General features: G+C 45.8%; 1 protein-coding gene across 15 annotated transcripts in view; it reads right to left on the bottom strand.

Annotated features, from left to right (window-relative positions):
• The window catches only part of gng7 (guanine nucleotide binding protein (G protein), gamma 7), a 310,055-nt gene that overhangs the window by 102,946 nt on the left and 185,280 nt on the right, over nucleotides 1-21,829 (bottom strand). For 3 of the 15 annotated variants that reach the window (XM_072482222.1, XM_072482217.1, XM_072482219.1), the window contains one exon: nucleotides 14,989-15,142. The exons of 8 other annotated variants lie outside the window; for them this stretch is intronic. The gene's annotated coding sequence lies outside the window, so the exon portion shown is untranslated. Of the gene's footprint in view, nucleotides 1-6,937; nucleotides 7,063-14,988; nucleotides 15,146-21,829 lie in introns of all 15 variants that reach the window. 4 more of the 15 variants (XM_072482223.1, XM_072482216.1, XM_072482221.1 and 1 more) reach the window with 2 other exon arrangements.

Here is a 21,829-nt window from a genome sequence, read left to right as displayed (position 1 = left end):
CAGGAAAGAGGGATAGACGACCTACCGTTGAGGAGGGCGGAAAGGAGCTTTCGATACTTGGGGATTCAGGTAGCTAGGAGCTGGGGGGCACTGCACAAACTTAATTTGTCGCGGTTGGTGGAACAGATGGAGGAGGATTTTAAAAGGTGGGTCGTGTTGCCACTCTCGCTGGTGGGTAGGGTACAGTCGGTAAAAATGGTGGTCCTCCCAAGATTTCTTTTTGTATTCCAATGCCTCCCAATTGTGATCACTAAGGCCTTTTTTAAGAGGGTAAGCAGGAGCATTACGGGATTTGTCTGGGCAAGCAAGACCCCGAGGGTAAGGGGGAGGGTTCTTGGAGCGTAGCAGAGATAGAGGAGGGTTGGCGTTGCCGAATTTGGCTGGTTACTATTGGGCAGCCAACGTGGCAATGATCTGTAAGTGGGTGATGGAGGGAGAGGTGGCGGCGTGGAAGAGGTTGGAGATGGCGTCCTGCAAAGGAAGAAGCCTGGGGGCGCTGGTGACGGCACTGCTGCCGCTCTCGCCGACAAGGTATACCACGAGCCCGGTGGCGGCGGCAACGCTAAAGATCTGGGGTCAGTGGAGACGGCTAGGGGTGCGAAGGGGGCCTCGGTGTGGTCCCCGATTAGAGACAACCATCGGTTTGTCCCAGGAAGGATGGACGGGGGATTTCAGAGCTGGCATCGGGTAGGGATTAGACGAATGGGGAACCTATTCATTGACGGGACGTTTGCGAGCTTAGGGGCGCTGGAGGAGAAGTTTGGGCTACACCCGGGAAACAATTTCAGGTACATGCAAGTGAGGGCGTTTGTGAGGCGGCAGGAGAGGGAATTTCCGCTACTCCCGGCACAGGGGATTCAAGATAGGGTGATTTTGGGCGTATTGGTCGGGGAGGGCAAGGTGTCAGCGATATACCAGGAGATGAAAGAAGAGGGGGAGGCTTTGGTAGAGGAGCTGAAGGGTAAATGGGAGGAGGAGTTGGGGGAGGAGATTGAGGAGGGGCTATGGGCTGATGCCCTAAGTAGGGTTAATTCCTCTTCCTCATGTGCCAGGCTTAGCCTGATACAATTTAAGGTGGTTCATAGAGCGCATATGACGGGGGCGAGGCTAAGTAGGTTCTTTGGGATGGAGGACAGATGTGGGAGGTGCTCAGGATGTCTGGCGAACCATGTCCATATGTTTTGGTCTTGCCCGGCACTGGAGGGGTTCTGGAGGGGAGTGGCGGGAACAGTATCTAAGGTGGTGAAAGTCCGGGTCAAGCCAAGCTGGGGGCTAGCACTATTTGAAGTAGTGGACGAGCCGTGAGTGCAGGAGGCAAAAGAGGCCGGCATTCTGGCCTTTGCGTCCCTAGTAGCCCGCCGAAGGATCTTGCTAATGTGGAAGGGGCGAAGCCCCCCAGCGTGGAGGCCTGGATAAATGATATGGCAGGGTTTATCAAGTTGGAAAGGATAAAGTTTGCCTTGAGAGGGTCTGCGCAGGGGTTCTACAGGCGGTGGCAACCGTTCCTAGACCATCTCGCGGAGCGTTAGAGGAAGGTCGGACAGCAGCAACAGCAACCCGGGGGGGGAGGGGGGGGGGGAAATCGGTTGAGGGCGGGGGTGGGGGTGGGGGGGGGGGGTTCTGGGGGGCATTTGAGCAAGAAAACACATGGTAGGATCCGGAAACTGATATGTACGGGAAGAATCCACTGTACAAAGTTTTGTAACTTATTGACTTGCCATGTTCATGTCTTGCCACTTGAGTTCTTTTTTCTTTTTTTTTGTTACGGGGGGTGGGGGGGGGGTTTGTTTGTAAGGTAGAAAATATTGTTATTGAAAAAGTCTTAATAAAAACATATTTTTTTAAAAAGACTGTACGGAGAACAATACTTTTCACTGTATCTCGCTGCACATCACAATAAATCAAATCCAAATCTTGTGGGCAACACAGTGGCGCAGTGGTTAGCATTGCTTTAAAAATTTTTTTACAGTACCCAATTATTTTTTTTTCCCAATTAAGGGGCAATTTAGCATGACCAATCCATCTAACCTGCACATCTTTTAAGTTGTGGGGGAGAAACCCACGCAGACACGGGGAAAATGTGCAAACTCCATACGGACAGTGACCAGGGACGGGATTCGAACCCGGGTCCTCAGCATCATAGGCAGCAGTGCTAACCACTGCGCCACATGCTGCCCGTTAGCATTGCTGTCTTACTGCGCTGAGGTGCCAGGTTCGATCCTGGCTCTGGGTCACTGTCCATGTGGAGTTTGCACATTCTCCCTGTGTTTGCGTGGGTTTTGCCGCCACAACCCAAAGATGTGCAGGCTAGGTGGATTGGCCCCGCTAAAATTGCCCCTTTAAATTGGGTACTCTAAAAAAAATTTTAAATCAAATCCGAATGGACAAAGAACAATTCAGAGCAAGAAGAATTAACTGAGGGATAGCCAACTTCAATGAGGCAAGAATGGATCTGGGCAGAATAAATTGGAGTCAAAGGTTGGCATGAAAAATGATAGATGAACAATGGGCTATCTTCAAAGAATGGGTGATTTGGGAACAGTAAAGGTATATTTCCTCAAAAGAAAGTGGGTTGGGCAAACAAATCCAGAGCTCCCTGGATGACAAAAGGAGTTAAAAATTAAGATAAAGGAGAAAATGTGTACTAGTGACAGGTATCAGGTATAAAATAGGAAAGGTGAATAAGCAAAATAAGAGAAGTCAAGAGGGGGTACCATTGATCATAAATTGAACTGATACTGCGGCTACAAGAGGTCAGGGGCTAGGAATCCTACAGTCAGTAATTCACCCCCGACTCCCCATAGTCTGTTCACCATCTACAAAGCACAAGTCATGAGTGTGATGGAATTGTTTCTACATGCCTGGATGAGTGCAGATCCAACAATGCTCAAGAAGCTTGATACCATCCAGGACAAAGCAACCGGCTTGATTGGCACCCATTCCACAAACATTCACTCCCTCCATCACAAATGCACAGTAGCAGCTGTATGTACAAGATGCACTGCAGGAACTCACCAGCTCCTTGGGCAACACCTTTCAAACCCGCTATCTAAAGGACAAGAGCAGCAGGTACATGGGAATGCCACCACATGGAAATTCCCCTCCAAGTCACTTACCATCCTGACTTGGAAATATCTTACCGTTCCTTCACTGTCGCTAGGTCAAAATCCTGGAACTGCCTCCCTAATAGCACAGTGGGTATATCTACACCTCAAGGACTGCAGAAGTTCAAGAAGGCATCTCCACCACCTTCTCAAGGGCAATTAGAGATGGACAACAAATGTTGACCTAGCCAGTGAAGCCCACATTCCAAAAAAATTAATTAAAAAACTTAAAGAGATTGGCAGCTAGCATAAGAGGGAATCTCAGCTTGTTCCATAGGCATATAAATAGGTAAAGGGGTGGTAAAAGGAGGAGGAGCAAGGCCAATTTGGGACCAAAAAGGGGATTTATAAATGGGGGTAGAGGGTATAGCTGAGGTACTAAATGAATACCTTGCATCTGTTTTCACAAAGGGAGTACATGCAAATCAGGCCATGGTAAAGAGGAGGTAATTCAGACACTAGATGGTTTAAAATTGACAAGGTGGTGGTATTGGATAGGTTATCTATACTTAAAGATGATGAGGCACCAGGACTGGATGAGATGCATCCAAGGGAAGGGAGAGTGGAAATTACAGAGATACTGGCCACATAAATCTTCCTTAGACTTGGGCTGGTCCTGGAGGACAGGAGAATTGCAAACATTTACACCTTTGTTCAAGTTGTAAGTCCAGCAACTATAGGCCACTCAGTTTAATTTTGGTGGTGGGGAATTTTTTAGAAACAATAATGTGGGACAAAATTAATAGTCACATGGAGAAATGCAGATTCATTAAGGAAAGCCAGCATCTGAAGGAACTATCATGATTAACTAACTAGAATGTTTTAATGAGATAACTGAGAGTGTTGATGAGGGCAATGTTGCAGATATAGTTGGTGTACATGGACTTCCAAAAGGCATTTGTTACAGCGCCACGCAACAGACTTGTGAGCAAACTTATAGTTCATGGAATAAAAGGGATAGTAGCAACATGGATACGGAATTGGCTGAGCAACAGGAAACAGACAGTAATGGCCGTTTTTCATGGTGGAGGAAGGTTTGTAGTGGAGTTACACAGGGGTCAGTATTGGGACCCTTGCTTCTCCTGATATACATTAATACCCTGGTATATAGGGCATAATTTCAACAAAACTTGGAAGCACTGCGAGTTGTGGGGAGGATAGTGTAGAACTTCAAAACGGACATAGACAAGTTGGTGGAATGGGCAGACAAGATGGCAGAACATGGAGAGACAATATAAAATAAAGGGTACAACTTTAAAGGGGGAGCAGGATCAGAGGATGTGTATGTGCATAAATCATTGAAGGTGGAAGGACAGGTTGAGGAAGCAGTTCATAAAGCATACAGTATCCTGACTTTATTAATAGGGGCACAGAGTACAAAAGCATGAAGGTTATGTTGAATTTGTATAAGTCACTAGTTCAGCCTCAGCTAGAGTATTGCGTCTCAATCTGGAATTGTACATTTGGAAGGATGTGATGGCATTGTAGAGAATGCAGAAAAGATTCATGAGAATGGTTCCAGGGACGAGGAATTGTTATGACAATGGATCGGGAAATTTGGGCTGCTTTCCTTAGAGAAAAGAAGGTTGAGAGGATATTGAGAAACTATTCCCCATTCATGAAAGGATCAAGAAGGCGAGGGCGCAGATTTAAAGCAATCAGTAAAAGAAGTAAAAGTGGTAGGAGAAACCTTTTTACACATTGTGTGGTTAGGGTTTGGAATGCACCGCCTGAGTATCAGGTTCAATTGAAGCATTCAAAAGGGAATTCGACTTTTATCGAAAAAGGAAGAATGTGCAGGTTTATAGAGAGAAAGCGAGGGAATGGTACAAGGTGAGTTGCTCATTCGGCAGCCGGTGCAGGCACGATGGGCCTCCTTCTGCACAGTAACAATTCTGTGATATGACTGCTGAATTACAAACTATGAAAATAACCAGTGTAGAAACAGAAAAAAGTTTGATTTTTTAAAAAAAGTTGCATTTCAATATTCCTTTCATATTCTCAGAATAACTCAAATGATTTATGGCCAATGAATTGAGCATGGCCCCCGTTATGTAGCAAATCTAGCTACCAATTTTCGCACAGCAAGAGGCTGCAAACTGCAAAGGGCTAAATGATCAATTCCACAAACGCTGCCAGGCCTGTTGAATATTTCTATCATTTTCCATTTTTACTTCAGATTTACAGCAGGAGTTTGCTTTCGCACAAATTAATCTATTTTTATAGTGTTGGTTGAAAGATAAATGTTGGCAAACACTGGAAAACTCCCTGCATATCTTCAAAAAACGTGCCATGGGGACATTTACATTTACCTGAATCGGGCATCTCATCCAAAAATACAGCACTTCATTAGAACTGCAATGTATTTCTTAAGTCTTCTGAACCTACAACTTGCCCTTTTGGCTCAGATCAAGTGTTAGATCAAGCCCAAGATGAGGTGCAATGCCTTTTATTGTCAGCTTGGATCTTGTATGTCTCTCTTGTGAAGACTTGTGGAAATTGAATTGGATTCAATTTGAATTGTTTTTTGGAGCAAGCAAAGTGATGGATTAAGCCCTGTCCATTCTGTGCATTGGCGTTGTAACTTTAAGAACGGATTTTTTTTTAAAAAGCTTGCTGGCCCAAGAGTTAAAATGTTACCACTGAATTAAGCTAATAAACAATGGTCATGGTGTAAATAACAGACTTTACATGCATGGTAGGCAAAAAGTGCTGGAAGGTGCTTTCATTAGTTGATATAGAACAGAACGTGCACAAATTTATCAAAGTACAATTTTTTTTCCTGCAACCTTGATAGCAGTTCCTTTAGTCAGCTATACAACAGAAATGTAATTATTAATTTCCATGTTAACAGTTAAAAAAGGAGTCAAGTGTTTGGATGTGTGATGGGATGATCTAAGTATGTGCAATCCTTAGCAACCTTTAAAATGCTGTAATACACAAAAGCCATTGCAACCGTGTTGCCAGCTACTTCATGTTTTTTCCTCTTATGTTGGTTGACAATCTACCAACACTCTCAAAAATATCACACTGCTAAATCCAAGTTAAAATGTGTTGTTTAAAAGCCTTGTGAATAAATCCTGCCGATTATAAAAATGTAGAACCTCCACACCCCACCAATGCAATAATGATCTGAAGATTACTGCCAACGTGTGACTGACATTGCCAGCCACAGAGTAACAGCTGCTGTTTTACAATTAATCTCACTGTACCATTTAAAATCTGAGTGAACAGCAATTACATCATTCAGAATGCCACAAGAATAACGTCAGCACAAAGCGTTTGAAAATTCTTCCTGTTGCCCCACACAGGCAGCATTCTCATGTATGCTGCTAAGCATGCATTACATTAGAGCCAAACAAAGGCAAATTAGAATGCTGGCTCCTACATACTTCCAGTAACTAGAGGCAAGGTGATCCAAAAGGGTGATCCTGCTTGATCAGGAAACCTTATACAAAAGCCTGCTGTTGCAATCAAGGCACAGCATTAAACTTGGAGCATTAAAGTCGATAAATTGTCTAATTTGAGTGAGCAAATGTTAATCCTCTCATATAAACATGCTGATTTCAGCAGATCTTAAATTTGATCATCAAAGAAATTGGTCTCAGCATAAAAACTACTTTTAAAGTATGTTGTGCTGAGACCAGTTTGGAGGATAGAAAGGCTCTAGTCAGTTCACATTGATAATTCAGAATCCTATTTAGAGAAATACAGGTTATGCTCTGACCTGTGGAAACTGGATATATGGAAAGAAATGGGAACAAAATGCTGGAAACATACAACAGGGCCATCGGCATTTGGAAAATAATTAGTTAAGATTGAAGGTCATTCACCAGATCTCCACCCAAACAATGGATGAGCTTTGTTTTTCTTGTTGCTGATAGACGTTTCATGTATTGTCTGTGTTCTCAGTTTTCACTTCAGATTTTGTTCAATTTGCCTCCTAACTCTGCAGGTCCTAAAGGGAACGGGACGGAGTTATAGGGGTGGAAGGTGGCAGGCAAGGTTGCTGATAATACAGCAACCGTGCTGATTTTGAGCTTGTACGGATGTCACACAAGGACATTAATAGGTTCAATTATGATTGACAACTAGTGACAAATGACCTAATATTTATTTTAACTACTTATAGGTAAAGAGATAGATATACACAAAATATATAACAACCTATGTGTATTTACTCACTATGCAGAGGCACAGACACGATGGGCCAAAGGGCCTCTTTCTGTGCTGTAAGACTGATTACACAGAACACAGATTATTACCAATAATGGAAGAAACATAAATGGGTAAAGTAACCATATATTACTATGCAAACAGGACTTGAAAGCTTACAGTCAGTCCCCTTACTAACATTGACATATGTGCAGAAGATAGATAGTATTCACCTTCCCACTAAGGGCACGATCAGCAGAAATAATTTACATTCAACTCTGCCTCTCAATGAAATTCCATCTCACATCAAAAGAGAAACATTTTAACACCACAAATGCATTCCCTGCTCATTATAATGGAAGGCATCATGTCTGCACTCCATTCTGTCCTGGAGTGTTTCAATTAACTAGTTCCCCACCCCTCCTCGCTGCAGGCCACAAAAAGGTCCTCGAAAAAGGCAATGAACGATTTCCATCTGGAATGAAACTCTTCCTCCAACACAGTGAGGGCATACTTAATCTTTTCAAATTTTTGAAAATCTGCTAAGTCTTCCAACCATGCTGAGGCCCTAGGTGGCACCGCCGACCTCCACCCAAGCAGGACTAGTCACCGGGCTAAGAGAGGCAAAGGGCAAGGAATCAGCTCTCTTCCCCCTCAAGAAGCTCTGGCAAGTCCAACATCCCGAAAATCGCCCCCAGTGGACACGGCTCCAGCCTAACCCCACATGAAATCCGACATGGTCTCAAAGAATAAGACCCAGAACTAGACCAATTTTGGACAGGATCAGAACATGTGCGAATGGTTCGCCAGCCCCCTTAGATACCATTCACACCTGTCCTCTACACTGCGGAAAAGCCCACTCTTGCACTCTAGTCAGGTGCACCCAATGGACTACTTTAAATTGTATCAGGCTCAGTCTGGCACAAGAGGTGGTGGAGTTCACCCTATACAAAATCTCACTCCAGACCACTCCCTTCCAACCTCAGGCCCAATTCCTCTTCCCACTGAGCTTTCCCGGTCTCCAGCAACCACCTATATATCAGCAGCGGAAGTCTCCGTCAGCGGGATCCTCCGGTCCGTGGGCAGCACATCCACTCCCACCTGTTTCCCAATGTCGTGAGGTGGCCACAATGGGAAACCCCATTAGCCGGCTGTGGAAACTGAGAATCTTGCTGCTGGTGGGGGCACGCCATGCCAGAAAACGCGGCTTGCGGACTGCAGAATCCCGCTCCAGATATCTTCCTTTCTCCCAACTCATCACGAGGTAGCATCCTGTCTATCAGTATAGGTCTCAGTAAGTGAGGGAACGAAGAGAGTTCTTTGCGAACAAAGTCCCGCACTTGCAGATACCTAAACGCGCTCCTCCATCATCTCCTCCAGTCCTGCAAATCTACCTTCCACAGATCGAAGAACCTCTCGACACTCTCCGACGTTGCATCCATCCCCAACGGTGCAAACCTATGGTTCCCACAAACTGGCGGCAATAATGACTTGCCCCCCAATCTAAAATGCTGCCTGAATTGCTTCCACCAGTACCGGGCTCATTGTGACGCCACCACTACCGGGCTCATTGTGAAACTGGCTGGAGAAAACGGAAGAGAGGCAGTAACCAGCGCCCGTAGACACGACCCTACGCAGGAGGCCTCCTCCAACTGCACCCACCCTGACCCCAGCTCCCCAAACCACCCGTGCACTGTCTCAATGTTTGCCGCCCAGTAATAGAACATTAGATTTGGCAAAGCCAGCCCTCCCAAACGGTGTCCCCTCTGCAGGAATGCTCTTTGAATCCTGGGAATTTTACCCGCCCACACAAAGGCCAAAATTAACTTGTTAACTTGTCCACCCGAACGATAAAAGATTTGGGGCGGGGGGGAGAGTAAATAGGGCCAAAAACATAAATCCTGAATCCCGCTCCGACACCAGCTTCCGTATTCTCCGGCGCCGGTTTTCAGGCGGGGGCGGGGATCAAGCCACGCCAGTCGGGGGCCGTTGGCAGCGCCTCCCAGCAATTCCCCGGGCCCTGATGCCGAGCGGTTTCGGTTTCTGGCCAGTCCCGCCGGCGTGAAATGGACATGGTCCCATACGGCGGGACCTAGCTGGTGCGGTCCTCGGGTGGGGCGCAGGGGGATCCGGCCCCGGGGGGTGCCCCCACGGTGGCCTGGCATGCAATCGGGGCCCATCGATCTGCGGGCGGGCCTGTGCCGTGGGGGCACTCTTTTCCTTCCGCCTTCGCCACGGCCTCACCATGGCGGAGGCGGAAGAGACTCCCTCCACAGTGCATGCGCGGGGATGCCGTTGGTTCTGCGCATGCGCTAACTCGCGCTGGCCCTTCCGCGCCAGTTGGTGCGGCGCCAACCCCTCCCGCACCGGCCTAGCCCCCGGAAGTGCGGAGGATTCCGCAACTTCCGGTTGGCCCGACGCCGGAGTGGTTCGCGCCATTTTTATACGCCGGCGTCGGGCCATCGGGGGATTCGGGAGAATCCCGCCCCAAGTCTCCAAATGGGATTCCCGTGCACGACTGCACACCTCATGACCGCTACTGGAAGTCTAGTTGCAATCAACGTGTTCCAAATGAACCTTCTCTGTTTTGGTCATTCATAGGCCAGGGATGACAATGAATCATCAGGGATATTTGGTTACTTCAAGGTTGCTTTTGAGGACATCACAAAAAGCATTTCCACCATCCTCCCAAGAGTCTACTGTTGTGAGGGAGTTCAGGGTAGAGTAGTTGCTTTGAGATTCTGGTGTCAGGCATATGACTGACATGTCCTATCCATGTCAGGCATATGCCTTGTGGATAGCACAATTGCTTCACAGCTCCAGGGTCCCAGGTTCGATTCCGGTTTGGATCACTGTCTGTGCGGAGTCTGCACATCATCCCCGTGTGTGCGTGGGTTTCCTCCGGGTGCTCCGGTTTCCTCCCACAGTCCAAAGGTGTGCGGGTTAGGTGGATTGGCCATGATAAATTGCCCTTAGTGTCCAAAATGTCCCTTAGTGTTGGGTGGGGTTACTGGGTTATGAGGATAGGGTGGCGGTGTTGACCTTGGGTAGGGTGCTCTTTCCAAGAGCCTGTGCAGACTCGATGGGCCGAATGGCCTCCTTCTGCACTGTAAATTCTATGATAATCCAATGGCGCTGATTGCGTGATTACCGGCTCAATGTTGGGCATGTGGACTTGAGAGAGAATGCTGCTGCTGGACTGCCTTTCTTGTCACTGGATTCGAAAGACCTTGTGAAGCCATCGCTGGTGGTATTTCTCCAGTTATTTGAGGGGTCTGTTGTAGAGTGTCCAAGTCTCTGAAGCATGTAGGACTGCAGGCATCACTGCTCCCAGTACACCATGACCTTGGGTTTGAGATCCTGGTCTTCAAATACTCTTTTCCGCAGATAGCTGAAGGAAACTATAAATTTTGTCTGCCATCATCGAGAGGAAGCTCCCAAGATATAGCAATGGTCCACATTTTTCAGGATCTAGTGTTGATCGTAATTGATGGGGGAGATGCTGAGTTGTGGGACTTGGTTGAAAAAGGATCTTAGTTTTCTGGGTGTTTGGTGAAAGACCCATTTTCTCATATGCTTGGGAGGAGCTGTCAACAATAACCTGGAGCTTGTTTCCGAGTGAGTGCACACAAGCATCATTTGTACACTGAAGCCCAATGGCAGAGAGGAGTGACTTTCCATGATTGAAGGCAGCATAGACTGAAAAAAATTAAAAACAGAACATGTTAGGGACGGCACTGTGGTTAGCACCGCTGCCTCACAGCTCTGGGGACCCGGGTTCAATTCCAGTCTCGGGCGACCGTCTGTGTGGAGTTTGCACTTTCTCGCAGTGTCTGCGTGGGTTTCTCCGGGTGCTTCGGTTTCCACCCACAGTCCAAAGATGTGCAGGTTCGGTGGACTGGTCATGATAAATTGCCCCTTAGTATTCAAAAGGTTAGGTAGGGTTTCTGGGTTGAGGAGACATTGACTTAAATGTCAATGGGGGCAGCACGGTAGCATTGTGGATAGCACAATTGCTTCACAGCTCCAGGGTCCCAGGTTCGATTCCGGCTTGGGTCACTGCGGAGTCTGCACATCCTCCCCGTGTGTGCGTGGGTTTCCTCCGGGTGCTCCGGTTTCCTCCCACAGTCCAAAGATGTGCAGGTTCGGTGGACTGGTCATGCTAAATTGCCCCTTAGTATCCAAAAGGTTAGGTATGGTTTCTGGGTTGTGGAGACATTGACTTAAATAGGGTGCTCTTTCCAAGGGCATGTGCAGACTTGATGGGCTGAATGGCCCCCTTCTGCACTGTAGGGATTGTATAAAACATGTGGAATATTCAGCAAGTGTGGCAACATGGTTTGTTTTATAAATTTAGAGTGCCCAATTATTTTTTCCAATTAAGGAGCAATTTAGTGTGGCCAATCCACCTACCTTGCACATCTTTGGGTTGTGGGGGCGAAACCCACGCAAACAAGGGGAGAATGTGCAAACTCCACATGGACAGTGACCCAGAGCCGGGATCGAACCTGGGACCTCGGCACCGTAAGGCAGCATGGTTAACCAACTGCGCTACCGTGCTACCCGTTGGCTTGGCAACACCTTGAGAGCGAAACAGAGTTAAGGAAACTTGGGTCACGGAAATTCCTTTCGCCTCTGTTCAGGAAATTTTCTGCATGCCTGATTAGTTTCCTGGCGGTGAGATGCACTACTGCAACCAGGAAGTTGGAGAAAAGGGCTTGTGCAATGACATAGCCTTGCTTGACCTGAAGTCTTCACTGTGATAGGGTCTGTTGTGGTCCCACTGGGGTAATCATGTTGTGTGTGTCATCATGGAGTAGTGTGAGGATGATGACAAATTTCCAAGGACAGACAAATTTAATGAGGATACTCCATAAGCCTTCTTATTTGACAGAGGCTTTCCAGAGGTCAAACAAATGTAGAGTGAATCTTCACCATGTTTCTGAGATTCGACAGGAATTCTACCTGGTCCTGAGGCTTTGTTCCTTTTCAGCTGCCAAATGGCCTTTTTTTCTTCACTCTGAACCAGAGTGGCATCAAAGGGATTGAGAAAATATATTGAGGAATGAAGTCTTGGGTATTCAAGTCGGGCACAGTGTCTTGATTAAGGAATTCTTCAAAATGTTCTCTCCAATGAACAATGACTATCTCCCTGTCCTTGATTAGCTCTCCTTCATGCGCGACTCTCAGCGGATTGCTTGGGACACGGACTGTCTTGACAGTGCTGAAGAAACCACACGTCATTGGTGTTTGCGGGTAGTTGGATTTCCAAAGCCCTCTTAGCAGGTGCTAGGTTGCCTAGGCACACTGTAGCTCCTGGTGGCTGGAAATTGAGACGTTGGCAGTGAGGTAATGACCCAGAGGGTTGCCTGGGTGGGATATTTGAGGCCATTGATGTAAATTTTCTTGTGGCATTGCAATCATACACAAGCATCTTCGCTTGTCAAATTGAAGTTGGGGACCTGGAATATCAGGAGCCTCATGGACAATCCCAAGAAGACAGAACAGAGTGTAGCACTATCACCATAGCTCAGGAATCCAGACACCCTGAAGCCCTTCCAGAAGAAAAACAATATTTCCACAGGGTTGGCTTTGCTATCAAAAATGAGCTTATATGGCGCCTCAGCCACTCCCCTCTACAGGATAAGCGAGCACCTCATGACTGCCCAGCTCACTCTAACAAGGAATCATCTCGTCACTGTCATCAGTGCTGATGTCCGACTTCCGGTTGCGGCTATGCCTAGGTAGGTCGCACGTTCGGCAGCTCCCGCCGGGAACGGACTTTTGGGCTCTTCAGAGGGGCCCCAACGGTAATTGTTCGACGGCTCCCAGTGTGGGGAGGTGACAGCAAGGTTTCCCTGACACTATATGGACTGGACCAGGTGTGGAGCGGTTCAAAAGTGATCCTAGTGCAGCGGAAAGTGCTAGGGAGGAAAAGCAAGATGGCGGCGGGTGGAGACCAAGCAACGTGGGTGCAGTGGTCGCAGGAGCAGCAGGAGTTCCTTAAACGCTGCTCTGCGGAGCTGAAGACAGAAATGCTGGCGCCAATGGAGGCGGCGACTGAGAAGCTTGTGGAGACCCAGAAGGCCCAAGGGGCGGCGATCCGGGAGGTGCGGCAAAAAGCCTCGGAGAACGAGGACGAGATCTTAGGCCTGGCGGTGAAGGTGGAGGCGCACGAGGCACTGCACAAGAGGTGGCAGGAAAAATTTGAGGACCTGGAGAATAGGTCGAGGAGGAAGAATCTTCGGATTTTGGGTCTCCCTGAAGGAGTGGAGGGGCCCGATGCTGGGGCATATATGAGCACGATGCTCAATTCGCTGATGGACGCGGGAGCTTTCCCGAGGCCCCTGGAGCTGGAAGCGGCTCATCGGGTCCTGGCAAGGAGACCCAAAGCCAACGAGCCGCCAAGGGCTGTAGTGGTGAGGTTCCACCGCTTTATGGACAGAGTGTGTGTCCTGAGATGGGCCAAAAAAGAACGGAGCAGCAGGTGGGAGAACACGGAGATTTGAATTTACCAGGACTGGAGTGCGGAGGTGGCTAAGAACAGGGCTAGTTTTAACCGGGCTAGGGTCAGGAAGGACACAAATCCCTTGAAGGGTGTGACAGTCAAGGAAAGAGCAGGGAAAGCAAACTCCAATGGGTCCTCTTTGTGGCGAAATGTCCAGAATATGGCCTTATTGTAATCTGGTCAGTCACAGTCTCCTGTGACACTGGTTCTCACTCATATCAAGGTGGCTCTATCTTCAGTGGTAGATTCTATGCTTGTTAGGTGAATTGGACATTCTGAATTTTCCCTGTGTACCCGAACAGGTGCAGGAGTGTGGCGACTCTGGGATTTTCATAGTAACTTTGTTGCAGTATTAATGTAAACCTACTTGTGACACTAATAAAGATTATTATGAGGAAAACTCCACTGGTTGGAGACATACCAAGCATAAAGGAAATGGAGGTCAATTATGTCAGCCCAGAACATGGCTGAATGAGTTCCCAGGGCAGTGTCCAAGGCACAACCAACTTCTCCTGTTTCACCCGTTATCATAAAGTCAGAAGTGGGTATGTATGCTGATGAATGAGATACTGAAGTAGTGCATGTTGCATTTCTGCAGCAAGGCCTGGACAACATTCAAGCTTGGGCTGATAATCGGTAAGTAACATTTGTGCCACTTGAGTGTCGGGCAATGACCATCTCTAACAAGAAAGGATTGTAACCGCCTCTGAATTTTCTTTCAATATTTATCAGGAGCATGATGGATTACTCGTCATTTGCCTGGATACGTGCAGCCCCTGCACTCGAAGCTGAATACTACCCAAAACAAAGCAGCCCGCTTGACTGTCACCCTATCCTTAAGAGTTCACTCCCTCCACCATCAGAATACCATCTGCAAGATACATTGCAGCAACTTGCCAAAGTTTCTTTGACAACAGTTCCCAAACCCACAATCTCTACCACATAGAAGAACAGGTGTCAGTTTGGGAATACTATCACCTCCAAGCTCCCCATCCTGTCCTGGAAATGTTTTGCCATTCCTTTTGCAATGCTGGGTCAAAATTCTATTACTCCCTCTCTAACAGCAATGGGGGAGTAGTCTCACCACACGGACTGCAAGTTTAAGGTGGCAGCTCACCAGCACCATCTTAAAGATAGTTAGGAACGGGCAATAAAGGCAGGTCTTGCCTGCGATGCCCACATCTCATGATCAATAATAAAAGTAACTTTTCATCTTAATACCTTCCAGTAACGTTCAGCTTCAGGGCGGATTAGCTCAAACGGTTAAAGTGTGGCGCTTAATAATACCAATGGCACAGGTTCAGTCCCTGAACCGGCTGAGGTAGTTCTTGGGATCTGCCTCTTCTATTTGTCCCAATGAGATATCATGGAAGGACTGCTAGAGAGAGTGAGAAAGAGAGAGAAAAGAGTAGAGTGTCATGGTTAGTAACTTTTCAACCAGTGATGATACTACTGTACATGGAGAAAAAGTTGACCTTCCCCAACTTGAAAAGGTAAAAAAATTCTCTCTGTTCCACAAAACTCAATTTGCAAATACATTGCAAATTCACTACAACTCATGTGACTCAACTCATATTTGTTTCTCAGCATTGCTCTGCTGTCTGTGAAAGGCATGACTAATCAGCATGTGAGTCCCCGTGTCCCACAAAACTCCTACACTTCCCTTCAGTATCTGATCTAAGGAAAGAAAACACACCATAGACATGATTTCACCTCATTGTCTGCCTCTGCCAATTAAGTATTCTTTTGGAATCCAGCTGTACAGTAATTCAAAGCTTTGTATTGAAGTTACTCTTTACAACACTCTTAAGACCAGTGACAGACATTATTGTTTGAACGTCATTCCCATAAATAGAAACATGTTGTGCCACACATCACGTGCAGTATTTTCTGACATTAGGAAAGGAAATGTATATCATTTGTGTTGTAGTAACTCTTTCTTCAGCGTTTAGACATGAGACGGACAGCATTCCAGTATTTTAACCAAAAAGTAGATGCAAGGAAAAGGTGACAGATAGGAAATTTAAAAAAAACACTGATCTATCCATCTGGGTATATTATTGCTCTTAATATTCTTACCTATCCCAAAATAAGTTAACACACATCAGCAAAACGCAAGAGGGAAAAAAAGCCGACTTGCTGGCTAACATGAGCCTTTGTTAAAACCACATGCAGCTTTTTTCCAGTTGGAGTCAATGAGTTTGATGAACAGGAATATTTGAAAGCAGCACGGCAGTAATAAAGGAAACAGTATGCTGAAGCACTTTGTGTTATCTATGTTGCAGCTATTGACAGAAACTCACAGCACAAGTGGTGGGAGAGACGGGAGGGCTGCTTCAGCATCGGTTTTCGACACAAACAAGATATTCTCGTAAGCAGTGGCACACTGCAAGAATCAGCTTCCTGGACATCTTGGAGGAACAGTTCACGTGAGCTGGCAATCAGTGGGGAATGGTAACTGGCCCATATAAACTTGCCATTACAGTTAGCTATTTACACTATATTATCAGTATCAGTGGAAGGTCATGGCTGCCTTTAGGGGAACCAGAAGGCCTGCCATTTGTGCATCACTAGAACATAGAAAAATACAGCACAGAACAGGCCCTTCGGCCCATGATGTTGTGCCGAACCTTTGTCCTAGATTAATCATAGATTATCATAGAATTTACAGTGTAGAAGGAGGCCACCCGGCCCATTGAGTTTGCACCAGCTCTTGGAAAGAGCACCCTACCCAAGGTCAACACCTCCACCCTATCCCCACAACCCAACCCAACACTAAGGGCAATTTTGGACACTAAGGGCAATTTAGCATGGCCAATCCACCTAATCTGCACATCTTTGGACTGTGGGAGGAAACAGGAGCACCCGGAGGAAACCCACGCACACACGGGGAGGACGTGCAGACTCTGCACAGACAGTGACCCAAGCCGGAATCGAACCAGGGACCCTGGAGCTGTGAAGCAATTGTGCTATCCACAAGGTTACCGTGCTGCCCTTATGAACAAATTAATTTACACTATATCATTCTACCGTAATCCATTTACCTATCCAATAGCTGCTTGAAGGTCCTCGCTTCCACAGGCAGTGCATTCCATGCCCCCACTACTCTCTGGGTAAAGAACCTTCAAGCAGGTTGTCGGAAATATTGAAAATAAACAAACTTAGTGAAACTAAAATAACTTCTTCCTCACACTAAGGCACCAACTGTGGCTAGAATACATGACACCAGCTTCCGTACAGTCCCCTTCCATATGGCTATTATTTGTCCATAGGTTGAGATAGTGAGACAGTATTTGCTTCTGCAAGGTATAGCAATTGAATCCAATCCAGGCTTCAATTGCCTGCCTTACATTTTCAAGCAGGTAGTTTGGGCAGCAAGAGTTAATGGTGTCCCTCTTTTGGCATAGTGCCTCAAGATTGAAAGTATACAACAGCCAAAGATGCAATATAGTCACTCATGATTTCCTCTTCAGCAGGCAGTAGCATTGCTGAAGCAACAAAGGTAATTTCTTTCCTGCCCCTGTTAATTTTATCTTTTCCCTACTCTCAGAAAGAACCAACTCCTTGCTTGACACAGTTCTACATAATTTGGTGCTTTGCCCAAGAAGCTGGACTTCATACATGACCTTAATAATAGGTTTGATTTCCTTTGCTTTAATAACTACACACTTGTGTAGAGCAGGGTTTTTCAAAGTGCAGGTTGCAGGTGGGTCAGAGCAATCGGTTGCACCGTTCCTGATCACGGGAGAAGCATCCAACGGCCGTGACCGGCTTTTAAATTAAGAATGCCGGCCGAGACCGGCTTTTAAATGGAACAATACAGTCTTCCAGCCAGAAGTACGTCCTTACTTTTGCTGCAAAATCACAGAGGAGAGATTCTTCCATTTTCTAGTTGCAAGGGAGCAAGGCAAGGAATTGTGAAGAACTGAAGATGTTATAAGGAAGCGAGGACCAGAGACACAAACAGACACAAACAGCTTCTGGCCTGGAACTCCCAATTGAATCTGGAGAGAGCTGCTCAGGACAGCCCACGGTGGGCAGAGCAGTGCTAGTGTGAGCTCTTTACAGAGTTCCAGGGTCTCTGGTGAACAGCCAAAGAAAAAACTGAAATCGGGAACAATGCAGTATAAAGATGTTTCATTGAGGTATGCCTTTGTTAATTGTGCCAATGCAAATCAGGATTATATGTGTTAAATGTAGGGAGGTACTGGCAAATGAGAGTTCAAAACCCTCAAAACTTCAAAGGTATTTGAAGATTAAGCATGGCGAGTTCAAGGTTATCAGAGGATGCATGGAGCAAGATCTTAAAACCAGCTGAAGTCCTCGGCAGAAATGTAACATTGAATGACAAAGCAAGTGAGATCGTGAGAACCAAGCAGGCTCACCTGTTGCATTAAAGATAAGCAAAAATGGTGTGTCGCAAAGGTCGGCCGGTTGGTAAAAGTGGGTGCCTAGAAAAGCATTAAGCTGAACTACATCTACAGTGGATATGAATGATAATCAGCTGTTCTATGCCACCACTGTTGGATTCTACTTTAAAAAAATAATTTAAGTACCCAATTCTTTTTTTCCAATCAAGGGGCAATTTAGTGTGATCAATCCACCTACCCTGTACATCTTTAGGATGTTGGGTGAGATCCACGCAGGCATGGGGAGAATGTGCAAACTTCACATGGACAGTGACCCGGGGCCGGGATCGAACCTGGGTCCTCGGCGCAGTGAGGCAGCCGTGCTAACCACTGCACCACTGTGCTGCCCTCGAAATGCATTCTACTTGAGCACCAGGAGATTAGAGGGCTCACCCTTACAGTTGTCATTATCATTTGTGAGTGAAGTGTCACTATAGCTGCATCTTTGAATTTGGATCTCAAAGAAGCAGTGGAGTATTCATGAGATGCTATTGCTGTGCCTATTTGCTCGCTTACTGAAATCTCTCCAATCCTGCAGATGATGCATGTGTTCACTGGCAGATTGAAATTCAGACTATTGTTCCACAATTGTTGAACGAAGATAACATGTATACAGATATTGGATTTCTCCACATTAAGACTATGTTGCAATCATATACAGGTTGAGCATCCGTTATCTGAAATTCCAACACCGAACAATTCGAAAATCTGCACTTTATTTTGAAGCACCAACGTAACGTCATGAGTGGGAAATCAATCCCACAAGGCTCCCGGGCTTTGCACAGTTCCCAACACATGCCACTCATGCCCAGTATATTCCAAAATCTGAAAATTTCCGAAATCTGATATACACTCAGCCCCACCAAAGCAGTTTGGAAAAGGGATTTTCAACCTGTACAACAAGGACACAAGTGACTCCTCCGTACAGTAATGCTGCGGAACCACCCTCTGCTTCAAAGCAGATACATAAAGGCTCAGGATTAGCGATCAATGCCAATTTCCTTCTTGAACAATAAGATTCTCATTATTACTGCTACCCCTTCCTCAACAATTTATAGTACGTCACTTTTTGATTTCCCAGAATATCTCGATTTCTGAAGCATGTGAATTGATGATAACTATTTCAAATATGACTTTAAAGGGCTCTGTTTCATGCATTTATAACATTCCGTCCGTCCGTCCATCGCCAAGGTTGGTAAAAAAAAATTGGGTACTCTAAATTTTAAAAAAGGAGAACGTGATTGCTTTTCAAAAATAAGGAACAATTTAGTGTGGCCAATTGACCTACCCTGCACATCTTTTTGGGCTGTGAGGCGAGACCCACGTATACACAGGGAGAATCCTCAAACTCCACATCGATAGTGACCCGGGGCTGGGATCGAACCCGGGTCCTCGGCACCATGAGGCAGCAGTGCTAACCACTGCGCCACCGTGGTGCCCTGAGAAACTGATTACTGATGCTTTATCATGACTGTAACATGTGAGAAGACTAAAATGGACTATATTCATGTTGATATTTGCCTATTTAAAAATGTAAAATTATATATCGTATAGACTAGAAAGTTATAATAGTAATCTTTTTCTTGTCACAAGTAGACTTACATTAACACTGCAATGAAGTTACTGTGAAAAGCCCCTAGTCACCACATTCCGCGCCTGTTCGGGTACACAGAGGGAGAATTCAGAATTCTCAGCTGGCACGGGAATTGATTTATGTTTGCTACAGCTGTGTAAAATCGAATGAACTCAGCACAATAAAGTGGTTATAAGACAGTGGGGCCTTGCATTTCCTTTGATATAATGGAAGTAAGAGCTCTACGAAAAATACTAACAGCTGTATTTTTAAAAAAGATTAATTTTGCTGTACACAGTACATTCTGGAAATCCTAGACAAACAAGTGAAATTAGCTGTCAACAGCAGTTTTAAATATACTGTAGCTCATATTTAATGTTACTTATTTGGGATTGTGTAACATGAATGCAACACATTAAGGCATTTTGTCATAAGCCATAGTTTATGTGCAATGGCTGCACAAGTTTAGTCATTGTCCAGTGTACAGTATGTAACCATGACAGCCCATGATGTCCTGGGTTTGATTATTGCTCAGCATCATAATTTTATTTAATTCAAAACTGCAGTTGGGGAACAATTGGTCTCAGTGCGAGGTATAGACATAGAATTTACAGTACAGGAGACCATTCGGCCCATTGAGTTTCCACCGGCCCTTGGAAAGAGCACCCCACTTAAGCCCAAACCTCCGGCCCATACCCATAACACAGCAACCCCACCCAACCCCTTTGGACACGAAGGGCAATTTAGCATGGACAATCCACATAACCTGCACGTCTTTAGACAGAGAAGTTAAAAAGTAGCTAGGTTCTCACTCAGTATCCACTGCTGGAATACCCTCCATGAGACAGCATGCCAACACAAAATTTAGCCTCAAAAGAATAAACACGAGGCAAGGTACCAAAAGGGAGCTGGTATCAAGTTTGCATGAGTTAACACCTTGAGGAAAATTGGAGCAAAAAAATTCTACAAAACTGAGATTTTTCACTCTGCATAACTTAATACTCATGCCTGAAGCCTGTATAAAATAATTCACAATTATAATAAATAATCAGCTCATTGCAGAAAGCCTATTTTAAAAAATTAATCACTGCACTGACAATCAGATGTTAAAGCAGCTCTTTACATCTGTTGGGGCAGTGGTGGGGTTATGCTGGCATTGACTTGAATATTTGAAATATGAAACATATTCAGTTTCATTAAGCCAAACTTTGCCCTCAGTTGCTTCATCTGGATTGGAATGTTATTTAGTTTGCAGTTGTGTCGAGGGCTACATATAATATACATGCAGCATAAGAATTCTCTGCACCTCCTATCCTATTCAAATGTCAAACAGCGTGGTGCATTATAATGTTTAACTGTTGCTGCCCTTTGAACTCCGTCTGGATAACAATTGTTCACAGTAAGTAACACTTCAGGAATGTAAAGAATGCTGCATTGTTTGCGAGGCATTTGGCAGTTTAGTGGAAATTTTAGACAGGTTGCATTTCTTTGCTTTACTGTTACTATGGAAATAGATGTTCTATTAAAAATACGTTCCCCCCCCAGGTTAGATGTTCCACTGGTATTCTATTTTTTAACTCCCGATTCTGATTCAGAAGTTCTGCTCCTTCAAGTTAAAGCTTGGCATTTTCCACTATTAACTCATTTTTGTTAAATCGTAATTCATTTTATTCTAGGCTTATATCTCTTTCTCTTTTTTTATTATTTTATCATTACTAATTTTAATTGATTTATTCTATTGAGTTTAGAATAATAAAAAGGGGGGAAATGGTAGATTCATTAATTGGTTGGGGTCTTCAAGAAATCAACTGAGTATATGATGGGAAATAGAATGATTTTTAGAGAAATTACCTAGTCTACAAAATACAATCACTGTTCTAGATAATGCGTGAACTCTCGGACTTTAAGGTCAGGGGCGAGATTCTCCGACCCCCCTCCGCCGGGTCGGAGAATCGCTGGGGGCTGGCGTGAATCCCGCCCCCGGTGGTTGCCGAATTCTCCGGCACCGGATATTCGGCGGGGGCGGGAATCGCGCCGCGCCGGTTGGCGCCCCCCCCCCCGCCCCGTGATTCTCCGGCCA

The sequence above is a fragment of the Scyliorhinus torazame genome, chromosome 18 (genome assembly GCF_047496885.1).
Source record: "Scyliorhinus torazame isolate Kashiwa2021f chromosome 18, sScyTor2.1, whole genome shotgun sequence".
NCBI classification, from domain to species: Eukaryota; Metazoa; Chordata; class Chondrichthyes; order Carcharhiniformes; family Scyliorhinidae; genus Scyliorhinus; species Scyliorhinus torazame.
Note: the sequence above shows the minus strand (reverse complement) of the source record. Positions and strands in the feature narration are given on the sequence as shown.